The sequence below is a fragment of the Cebus imitator genome, unplaced genomic scaffold, assembly GCF_001604975.1.
Source record: "Cebus imitator isolate Cc_AM_T3 unplaced genomic scaffold, Cebus_imitator-1.0 Scaffold303, whole genome shotgun sequence".
Classification (NCBI taxonomy): Eukaryota; Metazoa; Chordata; class Mammalia; order Primates; family Cebidae; genus Cebus; species Cebus imitator.
The window spans coordinates 1,856,303-1,872,423 of record NW_016107618.1 but is presented as its reverse complement, the minus strand read 5'-3'; the positions used below and the strand labels follow the sequence as shown (position 1 = coordinate 1,872,423).

The 16,121-nt window shown below is 35.4% G+C and overlaps 2 non-coding genes across 2 annotated transcripts; both read left to right on the top strand.

Annotated features, from left to right (window-relative positions):
* The first annotated feature begins 9,634 nt into the window (after positions 1 to 9,634).
* On the top strand, positions 9,635 to 9,798 carry LOC119467549. Its single transcript, XR_005196086.1, has one exon. It is a non-coding gene; the product is annotated as a U1 spliceosomal RNA (small nuclear RNA).
* Positions 9,799 to 15,656: 5,858 nt separating this feature from the next.
* Positions 15,657 to 15,820, top strand: LOC119467554. Its single transcript, XR_005196091.1, has one exon. It is a non-coding gene; the product is annotated as a U1 spliceosomal RNA (small nuclear RNA).
* Positions 15,821 to 16,121: the final 301 nt, after the last annotated feature.

Below are 16,121 nucleotides of genomic sequence, written 5' to 3'. Positions count from 1 at the left end.
AGAAAGAAAGAAAGAAAGAAAGAAAGAAAGAAAGAAAGAAAGAAAGAAAGAAAGAAAGAAAGAAAGAGAAAGAAAACAAAAACAAAAACAGCCTGGTTGGTGGCTCATGCCTTTAATTCTTCCAGTTACTTGGGAGGCCGAGGCAGGAGAATCGCTTGAACCCAGGAGGCACAGGTTGCAGTGAGCCAAGATCTCACCACTGCACTCCACCCTGGGTGACAAGAAGGAGACTTCCCCTCAAAAAAAAAAAAAAGATACTGAAAGAAGTTTCAGATAAAGTCATGAGATGGTTTGCATTTCTGTTGGATGAATCATGGAGAAAAAAAGATGAAAAGATGTAGCTTATGTTTTCAAAAAGAAGATTATATCACATCCTGCAAATTGTAAACAGATGTGATTATATAGATCCCAGACAAGGTTCTTGAATTAGATATTTTTAAAATGTACGTGCTTAGAAAATAAACCTATTAATAGTAACATTAACGGGTTCAGTTGGTAAATGCCATTATGACTAACCTAATTACCCCTTTTTCTTATATGGGTTTAGCAAGGTATTTGTCTAAGTTTTTCACTTAGTCTAATGGGTAGGAAAAGATATATAGGTTACACACAGAAATTTATAGAGACATTTGTTCATTATATTTCAATCAATAATATGAGCAAAGATATTGAATACATTTTACAAAATTTATAAGTAATAGAAAATAGTCATTAGTAAAGTAATTAGAATCTAAATAAATTTTAATGCAACCGAGTGATTAGCTTAATAACCTGACTTCAAAGTGGGCAAACATAAACTCTTGCATTTGCTTCCAAAAGATGGAAGAAAGTGGTAATTTGATTTAGCAATAGTATCTAGGAAGTGAGGACACATGGCATTTGAATAAAAGTTAATAAGCTTAACATTAATCTCAATTGTGATAATATATTGGTACTATGTAGTAACCTATCTGACCTACCTTAATAAAATAGTAGTTGTTTAATTTTAATGTTAATTGAAATTACTTGCCATGTTTGTTAGTTTGCAGAATTTCAAATTATTGATTTGAGTACAAAATAACCAAATCTTTTCTCAATGCAGAGCTATCAAACGATGAAAGAAATTGCTTCTGGAGGTTTTGTATTCTCAATTATTATAGCTTTCAAAAATGCAAACTCTTGTGAGAATAGATCCAAATAAACAATCTGCAAATAGCAAGGGATATATATATATATATATACACACACACATATCTCCATATTATTTAAAACACTTTAGAACTAATCACTTATATATAATTGATAAGTTATTTATAGATGGTTAATGCAACTTACTATAACCAAAGAGTTCTCAAAATATTAGGGCTCAGGACCCCTTCACGTGTTTCAAACTATTCAGGACTTCAAAAGCTTTCTAATCTGTAGATTATAGCTAACAATATTAACCATATAAAAATTAAAGCAAACAATTTAAGTGTATTAATTTAATGAAATATAATGATAATAATCCTGTTATGTTTGATGCAAATAACATTTTACAAAATATAGCTATATTTTTCCAACACAAAAATTAGTAACAAAACTGATTTTTTGAAAAATCTGTGTATGGCTGACTCATTAGGAGACAGCTGGGTCATTATATCTGCTGCTATATTCGATCTGTTATAATTCATTGTTTCGACTGAAATATGTGAAGAAAATATGACCTCCTACAAATACACAGATAGAAAACAAAGGACTACATTTAGTACCTTTTCCAAATAATGTGTATGTTCTCCTTTATGTTAAAACTCAGTAAGTGGCAGTATTTAAGGTTATTGGTAATATTAAATTTAAACAATATGAATTAATTTTTGTTTCCTATTAAGGCAAAATTCATTGATCCATCTTGCATTTTCGAATAGCTAGATTACCCATAAACAATTTTGTAACAACCTGCATTAGTCATTTGGAAAATATTGGTTCACTGAACAATGCAGGTATTCCAAATGTTGATATATTTTATTAGAGAGTATAAGTAAACCACATTCATTAATAGTAGTACCACTATCATCAGAAAAATCTATTAGTATTGCAAAGGTGGGAAGACTTGGATATGAGATTTTTAAATTTTAACTTCAACTTCAAAGCTTTTATTGGTAACAAATATTAGTAGTTTTTCTTGAAGTAACAGTTTTACTGTCTATATTTTTTGAGAAAATGTCTGCCGAATACCAAAATTTAGATAAACTTAATTTGTATAACAGTTGCTTTCAGGTAAAAAATAGTGTTTCATTTTATTTTAAATGGTCGTTTTGGAAGGTTCACAATTCAAACAATTGCTTCTCCTTTGGACAATTATCACGCTATAATATTTAGCAGAAGTGTTTTATATCTGCTTCTTATTTAGTCATACAGATTAATAATAAGATGTACACTTACAGGTAGAGATTTTTTAATTAATAATTTTTACTGTTTCTCGAAGGACAATCTTAAGTAAACTGCGTTTTTCCCCTGCAAATGCATGGATATAAAGAACGTAACAACTACTGGTACACTTTGATCCCATTGCCTTGGTTCATTCTAAGGTACCTGACGTCTCACTTATCTTTGCTTTTTGTGCCATCAATGTAAATGCAACATAGTGAAATGAGGCAATTAATGTCTCAGTGTTATTATGAAAATCATTTTAACCTCACAAATCTCCGAAAATTCTCATGATAACCTGGAATACTGCAAAACACACTTTAAGAACTTGTTGGCATATTTGTTAAAAGCACGGGATAGGAACTTTACTGGGTGTGAATTACAGCTCTGATTTGAACTGTGAACAAATTATCCTCTCTGTGTCTTGGTTTGCTCATCTGTAAAGTGGAGATAATAATAGTGTTTATTGCTTAGAATTGTGTGAAACTCAGAATAGTAGCTGTCATATCATGCATACTCAACTTCGTTTAGCTATCAGTACTAGTATGAATAATAAACACCACCAGTATATTAACTTGGTAGGAGCAGTATATATACTATTCCATGTGTTAATTATGCTCCTGTATTCTCTCTACATTATTTATAAATTTAAACTTTCCATTTCTGTAAGCCAGTTTTTTCCATGAGACAGAAAACGTGACAGTTTACTTGACAGTGATTTTCTAAAGAACAATTAATCCCTCATCTTAATTTTGTAATTCATGATGACATAGAAATAAAAATTTCTAGCAGATGCCAACTTCTGGAAAAGTCAAAACCACGTAGCCAGTGAAAATTATGCTTTTAAATAAATCTGTAAAATCTGGGTTTAATTTACTTCATTAATATCAATGAATTTCTAAATGAGATTTCTGTATTTTATTAATAAAATGCAGCCAGAAAAATCTTGGTTCCTATTTTATAAGCAAGGGAAATAAAATAATTTTCTAAATCTGAAACAAATATCTACTATTGTATTAACAAATCATGTTTTGGTTGTCATTTGATTGTTTAGCATTTTGGAAAAAACATTTACTCTTACTCCTGGTAAGTAATAGGATGAGGAATGAACAATTTATGTGTGTTTAAGTTACACCCTCTCTTGCCAAACACACAAGTAAAATTAAAGGTCAAGATTTTTAGACACAAATACATCTGTTTTAATTTGTTAAAAGTTGCATATCAAGCCAGCCATGTCAGGATTCCCAGTAGGGCCAGCTTCATGGCATGCAGCCTGTGTTGGTGCACAGGATCCTGCAATTACAAAGGCCTCACTCAAGGTTGAATACTTTGTTGTCATCATCTTCAGTTTCTTAATGGTTTTTCAACAAGGGTCAAAATTTTCATTTTTTTTTTTTTGGTGGTCTTTACAAATCATATATTGCATCTTGATTCAAGGAGGAGCCTTTCATGAGAGAAGCAAGCACAGATTATGTAACCTTTTCTGAACTAATTATGGAATTCATGTACCATCACTTTCACCATCTTCTATGCATTGAGGCAGTAACAAAATATCACCCAGTGCAAAGGGAGAAGAAACAGAATCTACTCTTTGAGAGTAGAAGCACTGTTGTAGATTTTAAAAAATTGTACCTGCCACACATGAAAAAAAAAAAAAAACGTATTCAAGTATATTGGCATTAACTTATATGGCCTTTCTTAATATCTCAAAGCAATACTAAGAAAAATGCATATCCCTGAGAAATAGTTGAGAGTACAAGTTTGGAGTGGGACTTTTGGAGTTTGAATTCCAGCTTTTTCTGGGATTTTGGCATGGTACTTGACTGCTGCATGTCCAAGTTTCTCATCTATAAACTGAGAATAATTTTAGAAATTACTTTTTATGATTATTCATGTAAGAATTAAATGAGTTAATACATGTAAAACCATTAGCCATCCATTTTTTATTATTTGGTTAGACTAATGAAATTCTTAGAAAATACAATTTTAAAATTAGACAGACATTATTTCCCACTCCCAATGGCATAAATATCCATCTCAGATTTATGATTACTACATTAGAATTAAAAGGGAGAACATATTTGTTACCTAGAGCTGCCATAACAAAATACCACAGATTCATTGGCTTAAACAATAAAAATTTATTTGTTTACAGTACTGAAGACTAAAATTACAAGATCAAGGTGCTGGCAGTGTTGGCTCCTTCTGAGGTCTGTTAGGGAAGAATCTGTCCCAGGCTTCTCTCCTTAGCTTGTAGATGGCCATCTTCTCCTTGTGTTTTCACATTACCTTCCCTCTGTATCCATTTGTGTCCAGGTCTCCTCTTCTTATAAGAACACCAGTCATATCAGATGAAGGTCCACTCTCATGACCTAATTTTGGCTTAATTGCCTTTATAAAGACCCTGTCTCCAAATCAGGTCACATTCTAAGGAACTGAGGATTTAGAACTTCAAGTTGAATTTTTGAGGGAGTACAATTTAGCCCATAACAGAGAGACAGCCTGTTTGATGGAAATGATTTTTGAGGAAATGTATCTCATCACTCACCATTTGTTCCAAAATGTTCTTACAGGTTTATCATTTTCTTACAAACCACTAGAATGTCATAAAAAATATATAAAATTCCTAATTTTATAAGCCTAGATAATATTACTGGATTATTATCTTCAAAGCTGTTAAAAATATGCACCCTACTCCAGCATGGGTTTATTTTCTGATTCATCACTTTAGCTAACATGCCTACGCTCCTTAAAAGAGGACATCATGTGTCACTTACTTTGTACCTACAGGCCCTTAATATAGAACAGAAGCTCGAGATTCTGCTGAATAGAATTTAATTGAAACCTACTTAAAGAGATTTGAAAACGTTAATCCTCACTTAAATTCCTGCTTTAATTCAAACTGAACAAATTAAATGTTACACTTGTAGCACTTGAATTTATGCATTTCGTCAATACTTGGCAACACAATATGCTACTTCATTCATTAATGTTTTCCTGCATCTGTGTCTTCTCCCTAAATAGATAGAAAGGTCTTCGCTATAAGAACCCTTGCTGTGCCAATTCTCCCTGTATCACCTTGCCATCTAACAAAGTAACCTTCCACTGTATCTGTACCATTTTAAACAGATATGTAGAATGCTTTAACATTTCTTCACAATTCAACTGTTGAACAAATATGTTTCTGTAAAACTAAAAGCTTGTTAAACAGAAAAGTTACCAAAGTCTCCATCAGAGGTCTGGGAAATTATTACAGTGAAGAGCTCCTCTTTTTCAGAATCCCAAGATCAAAACAGAGAGTAGAGGAAAAAGGGGTCCACACATTCCACGAGCGCCATGGAACTCTCACAGCTATCTGAGTAGTGACATGTGTAACAAATGCAAGGAATCACGGAAATGAGGTCTTAGCAGCAGTGTGATTATTAAGACAAGACAGTTATCACATACGAAGGGACTAGGAAAAGAGGTAGCCAACATAGCTCTACATGCCGTCCAACAATAGCAAATGAGATCATTGGAATAAATTTCATACGTAAGCTATTCTTCACAATCCATCTTTTGGTACATCACATGTCACCATACAAATACCTATAGCCAACCAATTGTTATCTTCAACAGATTCTTGTCTCAAACATCTCAAAGACTCACTTATACAATCAAGATCCAATGTCCTACTATAATACAAAGTAACAAGTCATGGTGTTTTTGCATACACTTTAGCTCCTTTGATATGAATACTTTTTAAAAAATACAATAATCATTCCAATTATAAAAATTCGTTTGTTCTCCTGAAATAAAATTAAAGCAATTTGCATTTAGAAAATTCTTTTTCCATGATTTCAAAATATATTTAAAGTGAGGTCTTACCTAACACATGGAGGTTTAAAGACACATAAAACATTAACATGCTGGGGGGCAGATGTAGCTAATAAATTAATGACATTTTACTTCTTTTTTCTTGATAATATAAACTTCTTGAGATTAATTTAAAACAATTTTACTGCTTTCATTTTTAAATCCATGATTGCAATTGAGGCATAAAAAACTAGTATATTTTAGAGATAAATTATCAATATTTAGCCCTATTTATTGGTGGAATCTTACTCCTTAACTTTCTATATTTTAAAAATTAAAATTAACTTGCTTTTTAAAAATGGCTTTAAGTTCTAATATTCTAAAAAGTTACTTATGAAATTTCACAACGAGTCAAAGCTTGTTGTCTTGAAATTTAATATTGTAGCACTACAATTTGGGCATATTAAAATCCTCTGCATTTAGTATAAACAAAAGAAATAAGGCCTTTTTCTTCTATTAAAAAGCAGAGGTTCTGAATTTCTGGACAAGAAATAATTATGCTATACAAGCAAAAATACAAAATAGGTCAGGCGTGGTGGCTCACGCTTGTAATCCAAGCGCTTTGGAGGCCAAGGCAGGCGGATCACTTGAGGTCGGGAGTTCAAGACCAGCCTGACCAGCATGGTGAAACCCCGTCACAAAATAAAATTAATTACTAGCTTCATGAAATCTTTACAAGTGAAGAAAACTTTTTCTTACAATAAAAAATTAAGAAGATAGGACCACGGGGCAAGAACTGAATGGGAGTAGGGTAGAAAGGAAAGAGGAAGAGAAAACAAACAAACAAAAAAACTGCTTTCAGTTTTCCCTTTCACCAAAGCTGATTTCACTCTCTCGGTCCCTCATTTTAGAAAATGGAATTTGAAAGAGAGAAAGATAATAATCCATTAGGATTAATAGTATCCTCTGTCATAAACCACTGGAATTAGGGGAAACAGGAATGGGAATTTCATATTTTGTCTTGAGGATTTAAATGTTAAGACCTCAAATCAGGAAATGTTAAATAATAGGATATAAGAATTTTGACTCCCAGATGGAAAACAAAAATTACAGAATAAATTTTGGGGTACAGGACAATATAATGGCAGCATAACCTGGATAGGATGTGGTGGTGGGGTTGTAAACTACTAAAAAACAGTAAGATAAAAATGACTGAGGACTTGAGGATAGGTTTGGAATATTGAAGTGACAAATGATTCTCGTAACTACTTTGTCTAGAGTCCACCTGTTTTGGAGCACTGCATCTTTTCTGAAGTATTAACACAGGTTTTTCATTCTTTTTAATAACACTTATATTTTAAATCTGAATTGTTTCTAACATATAGCACATAAAGTGACCTTTGACAGACCTTTGGGGACCAACCACATTATAAAGGTCACTGAACCAGCAGAATCCATGTGAAAGATTTATGAGAAAAGAATTAACATGACTGGAAGCAGCTCCTCAATTTTCCCCAGATCCTCGCAAGGGTGCACGTAAATTTCAGTGATCAGGGTAGTCCATGTGGTGAGAACAATCAGCTCGTCCTTAAGAACACAGAGTCTGGGACTGGCAAACTACTTCCACTTTTTCTCCAACCCTTCAATCTTATTTCTTCTAAGTCCCTCTACATCCAACACTGTCCTCCACAAACGATCACAGATCAATAAAGTAGACAACCAAGTGCGCTGCTCAAAATTAGGCCTGCAGACCGGATTTCTCTTCCCACCAACTGCCTACCTAAGGTTTTAATGCATAGACTTCCATTTACGTTTGGTGATATTAAAAAGGGCCAACTAGTTGCCAAGTAGATTTTTTGTTCTTAGTCATCTAGTCATAGGCACTCTCCATGAGGCCATAAATGAGGGTTGAGACGACACAGCAATAAAACAGGGGCAGGTGCATGCACCAGTAATCTGGCAATCTGCTCATGCAGCCTGTTTGTGCCTTCAGCATCTGCTTGGGTCCACCTCCTCTTTGGGACATAAGGATCCATCTCTGATGTATCACCTTATCTACCTACCTTCTAGGAGATGTAGACTGACAAAATATGAAAGATGTATTTTGTGTACAATTTTAATGAGCGTTAATGAGAAAATAAAGCAGATATGAGAAATGAAAAGTTCTTATGTGTTGTAATTTTACAATTACAGACTCACAGAGACTCACAGAGAAGGTGGAATTTGAGTAAAGTGACTGAAGGAAAAAATAAGTGAAGGGAGGCCACCTATAATCCCAGCATTTTGAGAGGCTGAGGCGGGCGCATCACTTTAGGTCAGGAGTTCGAGACCTGTCTGGCCAACATGGTGACACACCATCTCTACTAACAATACAACAATTAGCTGGGTGTGGTGGTGGGTGCCTGTCATCCCAGCAGTTCGGGAGGCTGAGGCAGGAGAATTGCTTGAACCCGGGAGGCGGAGGCTGCAGTGAGCCAAGATTGCACCATTGCACTCCAGCCGGTGTGAAGAAGCGAGACTCCATCTTTAAAAATATATATAAATAAATAAAAGTGAAAGAAGTCATGTGGATAGCTGTGGGAAGAAGGTTCCATGGAGAGAGAAAGCCTGCATGAGGTAGGAAGATACCTAGAATTTTAGAAGAGGCCAGTGCTCACTGGAGTATAAATGGTGAGTGGGAAATTAGTGACTTATTAAATCATTCATAATCTGGTCACCACTGCCACTGGCTCTCTGTGTTTTCAGATAGCCAGTGGCAGCCAGATTATAAATAATTTTATAAGTCATTGTAATGACTTTCTCACTTCTCTGGGTGAATTAGGAAGCCATTAGAGAGCTTTGTCAAAGATGTGACATCACCTGACTTACCTTTATGTAGAATTATATAGGCTTCAGCATTCAGAATAGACTGAAGGGAATCTGGACAGAAGTGGGGTATCAAGTGAGGAGGCTACTGCAATAATCCGGGAGAATAATAATGGTAGCTTGGATTATGGTTGCTTAGTGCGGTAGATGGTCAGCAGTGGTTAGACCACTGAACCAACAGGATTTTTTTGGATGAGTTAGATGTGGTGTTTGAGATAAAGAAAATAAACTAGAAGAGACTAAGATGAACAACACTGTGAGAGGACAGACTTGGGGGCTGGGAAATCACCCTGTTCTGGACATATTATTTTGCAGCAATAATTGGACAATTGTATATAAGATACGTGTGTATATAGGATACGAATGGGGAATTCTTAGTGTAGAGAGCATATTTAAAGCTGGAGGCTGAATGAGATCATCAAGTGAATGAGGAACCCAGAGAGGAGAGATATAATCCACAGACTGAACCCTGTGTAGTTCAGTGTTCAGAGCTCAGAGAAATGAGGAAGAATAAGCATGAGAGATGGAGATGTGGCAGCCACTGAAGAAGCTAGAAACACAGGAATGTGTGCATCTTAAAAGAGGGTCAGTACTTACCTGGCAGGGGAGATACCACAATCACAAAGGTGGTTTTCCCAGGGCGAGGCTTATCCATTGTACTCTGGGTGTGCTGACCCCTGCGATTTCCCCAAATGTGGGAAACTCAACTGCATAATTTATGGTAGTGGGTGACTGCGTTTGCGCTTTCCCCTGGTTATTTAAAAAAAAAAAAAAAAAAAAAGAGGGTCAAGGAAGAAATGGTGATGACTTTTTAATTTTATCCTCCACATTTCCTAATCTTTTGTATTATCCCTCTAATTGATATTCCATGATGAATTATATATAATTTCTTCAAAGGCAATAGAGCAGAGTGTTTGACAACTAAGACTACAGACCCAGTCAACTTTTCACTAACAGAAAGGAAGCCAGAACATATGAATTAACACAGTAATAATAACAACAAGCAACAATTTAAAAAAATAGTATCACAGTATTGTATAACACTTAGATGTATACTTAGTAAGCACTCAATAAACTATAGCTATTATCTATCTTTCAGGTCACTAATTTCCTATTCACCAGTTTCTAATCAGCTAACTTGTCCATCAAGTTTGTAATTTCAATTGCCATTTTTTTTAATTTCTCAAATGTATACTTAGTTCTTTTTCAAATATTCTTAATCCCTTATAGTTTTGTATTTATTTGTCTCTTTTTATTTCTTGTAGGTTCAACTTTATGTGATGTTTTAGTAATTTTGAATAGAAATCTTCATAAAGTTTACCATTTTGCATTATTACTTAAAATTTTGAAGTTCTATTAATCTTGTTTGACTGTCTTGCAAACTTAGATTGTAAGCTTGGCTTTCCCAGGGCTTTGCCAATAAGGATCCTATGTGGCCAGAGAGATTTTGCATTTGCTTCTTCCTAATATNACCACAGATTCATTGGCTTAAACAATAAAAATTTATTTGTTTACAGTACTGAAGACTAAAATTACAAGATCAAGGTGCTGGCAGTGTTGGCTCCTTCTGAGGTCTGTTAGGGAAGAATCTGTCCCAGGCTTCTCTCCTTAGCTTGTAGATGGCCATCTTCTCCTTGTGTTTTCACATTACCTTCCCTCTGTATCCATTTGTGTCCAGGTCTCCTCTTCTTATAAGAACACCAGTCATATCAGATGAAGGTCCACTCTCATGACCTAATTTTGGCTTAATTGCCTTTATAAAGACCCTGTCTCCAAATCAGGTCACATTCTAAGGAACTGAGGATTTAGAACTTCAAGTTGAATTTTTGAGGGAGTACAATTTAGCCCATAACAGAGAGACAGCCTGTTTGATGGAAATGATTTTTGAGGAAATGTATCTCATCACTCACCATTTGTTCCAAAATGTTCTTACAGGTTTATCATTTTCTTACAAACCACTAGAATGTCATAAAAAATATATAAAATTCCTAATTTTATAAGCCTAGATAATATTACTGGATTATTATCTTCAAAGCTGTTAAAAATATGCACCCTACTCCAGCATGGGTTTATTTTCTGATTCATCACTTTAGCTAACATGCCTACGCTCCTTAAAAGAGGACATCATGTGTCACTTACTTTGTACCTACAGGCCCTTAATATAGAACAGAAGCTCGAGATTCTGCTGAATAGAATTTAATTGAAACCTACTTAAAGAGATTTGAAAACGTTAATCCTCACTTAAATTCCTGCTTTAATTCAAACTGAACAAATTAAATGTTACACTTGTAGCACTTGAATTTATGCATTTCGTCAATACTTGGCAACACAATATGCTACTTCATTCATTAATGTTTTCCTGCATCTGTGTCTTCTCCCTAAATAGATAGAAAGGTCTTCGCTATAAGAACCCTTGCTGTGCCAATTCTCCCTGTATCACCTTGCCATCTAACAAAGTAACCTTCCACTGTATCTGTACCATTTTAAACAGATATGTAGAATGCTTTAACATTTCTTCACAATTCAACTGTTGAACAAATATGTTTCTGTAAAACTAAAAGCTTGTTAAACAGAAAAGTTACCAAAGTCTCCATCAGAGGTCTGGGAAATTATTACAGTGAAGAGCTCCTCTTTTTCAGAATCCCAAGATCAAAACAGAGAGTAGAGGAAAAAGGGGTCCACACATTCCACGAGCGCCATGGAACTCTCACAGCTATCTGAGTAGTGACATGTGTAACAAATGCAAGGAATCACGGAAATGAGGTCTTAGCAGCAGTGTGATTATTAAGACAAGACAGTTATCACATACGAAGGGACTAGGAAAAGAGGTAGCCAACATAGCTCTACATGCCGTCCAACAATAGCAAATGAGATCATTGGAATAAATTTCATACGTAAGCTATTCTTCACAATCCATCTTTTGGTACATCACATGTCACCATACAAATACCTATAGCCAACCAATTGTTATCTTCAACAGATTCTTGTCTCAAACATCTCAAAGACTCACTTATACAATCAAGATCCAATGTCCTACTATAATACAAAGTAACAAGTCATGGTGTTTTTGCATACACTTTAGCTCCTTTGATATGAATACTTTTTAAAAAATACAATAATCATTCCAATTATAAAAATTCGTTTGTTCTCCTGAAATAAAATTAAAGCAATTTGCATTTAGAAAATTCTTTTTCCATGATTTCAAAATATATTTAAAGTGAGGTCTTACCTAACACATGGAGGTTTAAAGACACATAAAACATTAACATGCTGGGGGGCAGATGTAGCTAATAAATTAATGACATTTTACTTCTTTTTTCTTGATAATATAAACTTCTTGAGATTAATTTAAAACAATTTTACTGCTTTCATTTTTAAATCCATGATTGCAATTGAGGCATAAAAAACTAGTATATTTTAGAGATAAATTATCAATATTTAGCCCTATTTATTGGTGGAATCTTACTCCTTAACTTTCTATATTTTAAAAATTAAAATTAACTTGCTTTTTAAAAATGGCTTTAAGTTCTAATATTCTAAAAAGTTACTTATGAAATTTCACAACGAGTCAAAGCTTGTTGTCTTGAAATTTAATATTGTAGCACTACAATTTGGGCATATTAAAATCCTCTGCATTTAGTATAAACAAAAGAAATAAGGCCTTTTTCTTCTATTAAAAAGCAGAGGTTCTGAATTTCTGGACAAGAAATAATTATGCTATACAAGCAAAAATACAAAATAGGTCAGGCGTGGTGGCTCACGCTTGTAATCCAAGCGCTTTGGAGGCCAAGGCAGGCGGATCACTTGAGGTCGGGAGTTCAAGACCAGCCTGACCAGCATGGTGAAACCCCGTCACAAAATAAAATTAATTACTAGCTTCATGAAATCTTTACAAGTGAAGAAAACTTTTTCTTACAATAAAAAATTAAGAAGATAGGACCACGGGGCAAGAACTGAATGGGAGTAGGGTAGAAAGGAAAGAGGAAGAGAAAACAAACAAACAAAAAAACTGCTTTCAGTTTTCCCTTTCACCAAAGCTGATTTCACTCTTGCGGTCCCTCATTTTAGAAAATGGAATTTGAAAGAGAGAAAGATAATAATCCATTAGGATTAATAGTATCCTCTGTCATAAACCACTGGAATTAGGGGAAACAGGAATGGGAATTTCATATTTTGTCTTGAGGATTTAAATGTTAAGACCTCAAATCAGGAAATGTTAAATAATAGGATATAAGAATTTTGACTCCCAGATGGAAAACAAAAATTACAGAATAAATTTTGGGGTACAGGACAATATAATGGCAGCATAACCTGGATAGGATGTGGTGGTGGGGTTGTAAACTACTAAAAAACAGTAAGATAAAAATGACTGAGGACTTGAGGATAGGTTTGGAATATTGAAGTGACAAATGATTCTCGTAACTACTTTGTCTAGAGTCCACCTGTTTTGGAGCACTGCATCTTTTCTGAAGTATTAACACAGGTTTTTCATTCTTTTTAATAACACTTATATTTTAAATCTGAATTGTTTCTAACATATAGCACATAAAGTGACCTTTGACAGACCTTTGGGGACCAACCACATTATAAAGGTCACTGAACCAGCAGAATCCATGTGAAAGATTTATGAGAAAAGAATTAACATGACTGGAAGCAGCTCCTCAATTTTCCCCAGATCCTCGCAAGGGTGCACGTAAATTTCAGTGATCAGGGTAGTCCATGTGGTGAGAACAATCAGCTCGTCCTTAAGAACACAGAGTCTGGGACTGGCAAACTACTTCCACTTTTTCTCCAACCCTTCAATCTTATTTCTTCTAAGTCCCTCTACATCCAACACTGTCCTCCACAAACGATCACAGATCAATAAAGTAGACAACCAAGTGCACTGCTCAAAATTAGGCCTGCAGACCGGATTTCTCTTCCCACCAACTGCCTACCTAAGGTTTTAATGCATAGACTTCCATTTACGTTTGGTGATATTAAAAAGGGCCAACTAGTTGCCAAGTAGATTTTTTGTTCTTAGTCATCTAGTCATAGGCACTCTCCATGAGGCCATAAATGAGGGTTGAGACGACACAGCAATAAAACAGGGGCAGGTGCATGCACCAGTAATCTGGCAATCTGCTCATGCAGCCTGTTTGTGCCTTCAGCATCTGCTTGGGTCCACCTCCTCTTTGGGACATAAGGATCCATCTCTGATGTATCACCTTATCTACCTACCTTCTAGGAGATGTAGACTGACAAAATATGAAAGATGTATTTTGTGTACAATTTTAATGAGCGTTAATGAGAAAATAAAGCAGATATGAGAAATGAAAAGTTCTTATGTGTTGTAATTTTACAATTACAGACTCACAGAGACTCACAGAGAAGGTGGAATTTGAGTAAAGTGACTGAAGGAAAAAATAAGTGAAGGGAGGCCACCTATAATCCCAGCATTTTGAGAGGCTGAGGCGGGCGCATCACTTTAGGTCAGGAGTTCGAGACCTGTCTGGCCAACATGGTGACACACCATCTCTACTAACAATACAACAATTAGCTGGGTGTGGTGGTGGGTGCCTGTCATCCCAGCAGTTCGGGAGGCTGAGGCAGGAGAATTGCTTGAACCCGGGAGGCGGAGGCTGCAGTGAGCCAAGATTGCACCATTGCACTCCAGCCGGTGTGAAGAAGCGAGACTCCATCTTTAAAAATATATATAAATAAATAAAAGTGAAAGAAGTCATGTGGATAGCTGTGGGAAGAAGGTTCCATGGAGAGAGAAAGCCTGCATGAGGTAGGAAGATACCTAGAATTTTAGAAGAGGCCAGTGCTCACTGGAGTATAAATGGTGAGTGGGAAATTAGTGACTTATTAAATCATTCATAATCTGGTCACCACTGCCACTGGCTCTCTGTGTTTTCAGATAGCCAGTGGCAGCCAGATTATAAATAATTTTATAAGTCATTGTAATGACTTTCTCACTTCTCTGGGTGAATTAGGAAGCCATTAGAGAGCTTTGTCAAAGATGTGACATCACCTGACTTACCTTTATGTAGAATTATATAGGCTTCAGCATTCAGAATAGACTGAAGGGAATCTGGACAGAAGTGGGGTATCAAGTGAGGAGGCTACTGCAATAATCCGGGAGAATAATAATGGTAGCTTGGATTATGGTTGCTTAGTGCGGTAGATGGTCAGCAGTGGTTAGACCACTGAACCAACAGGATTTTTTTGGATGAGTTAGATGTGGTGTTTGAGATAAAGAAAATAAACTAGAAGAGACTAAGATGAACAACACTGTGAGAGGACAGACTTGGGGGCTGGGAAATCACCCTGTTCTGGACATATTATTTTGCAGCAATAATTGGACAATTGTATATAAGATACGTGTGTATATAGGATACGAATGGGGAATTCTTAGTGTAGAGAGCATATTTAAAGCTGGAGGCTGAATGAGATCATCAAGTGAATGAGGAACCCAGAGAGGAGAGATATAATCCACAGACTGAACCCTGTGTAGTTCAGTGTTCAGAGCTCAGAGAAATGAGGAAGAATAAGCATGAGAGATGGAGATGTGGCAGCCACTGAAGAAGCTAGAAACACAGGAATGTGTGCATCTTAAAAGAGGGTCAGTACTCACCTGGCAGGGGAGATACCACAATCACAAAGGTGGTTTTCCCAGGGCGAGGCTTATCCATTGTACTCTGGGTGTGCTGACCCCTGCGATTTCCCCAAATGTGGGAAACTCAACTGCATAATTTATGGTAGTGGGTGACTGCGTTTGCGCTTTCCCCTGGTTATTTAAAAAAAAAAAAAAAAAGAGGGTCAAGGAAGAAATGGTGATGACTTTTTAATTTTATCCTCCACATTTCCTAATCTTTTGTATTATCCCTCTAATTGATATTCCATGATGAATTATATATAATTTCTTCAAAGGCAATAGAGCAGAGTGTTTGACAACTAAGACTACAGACCCAGTCAACTTTTCACTAACAGAAAGGAAGCCAGAACATATGAATTAACACAGTAATAATAACAACAAGCAACAATTTAAAAAAATAGTATCACAGTATTGTATAACACTTAGATGTATACTT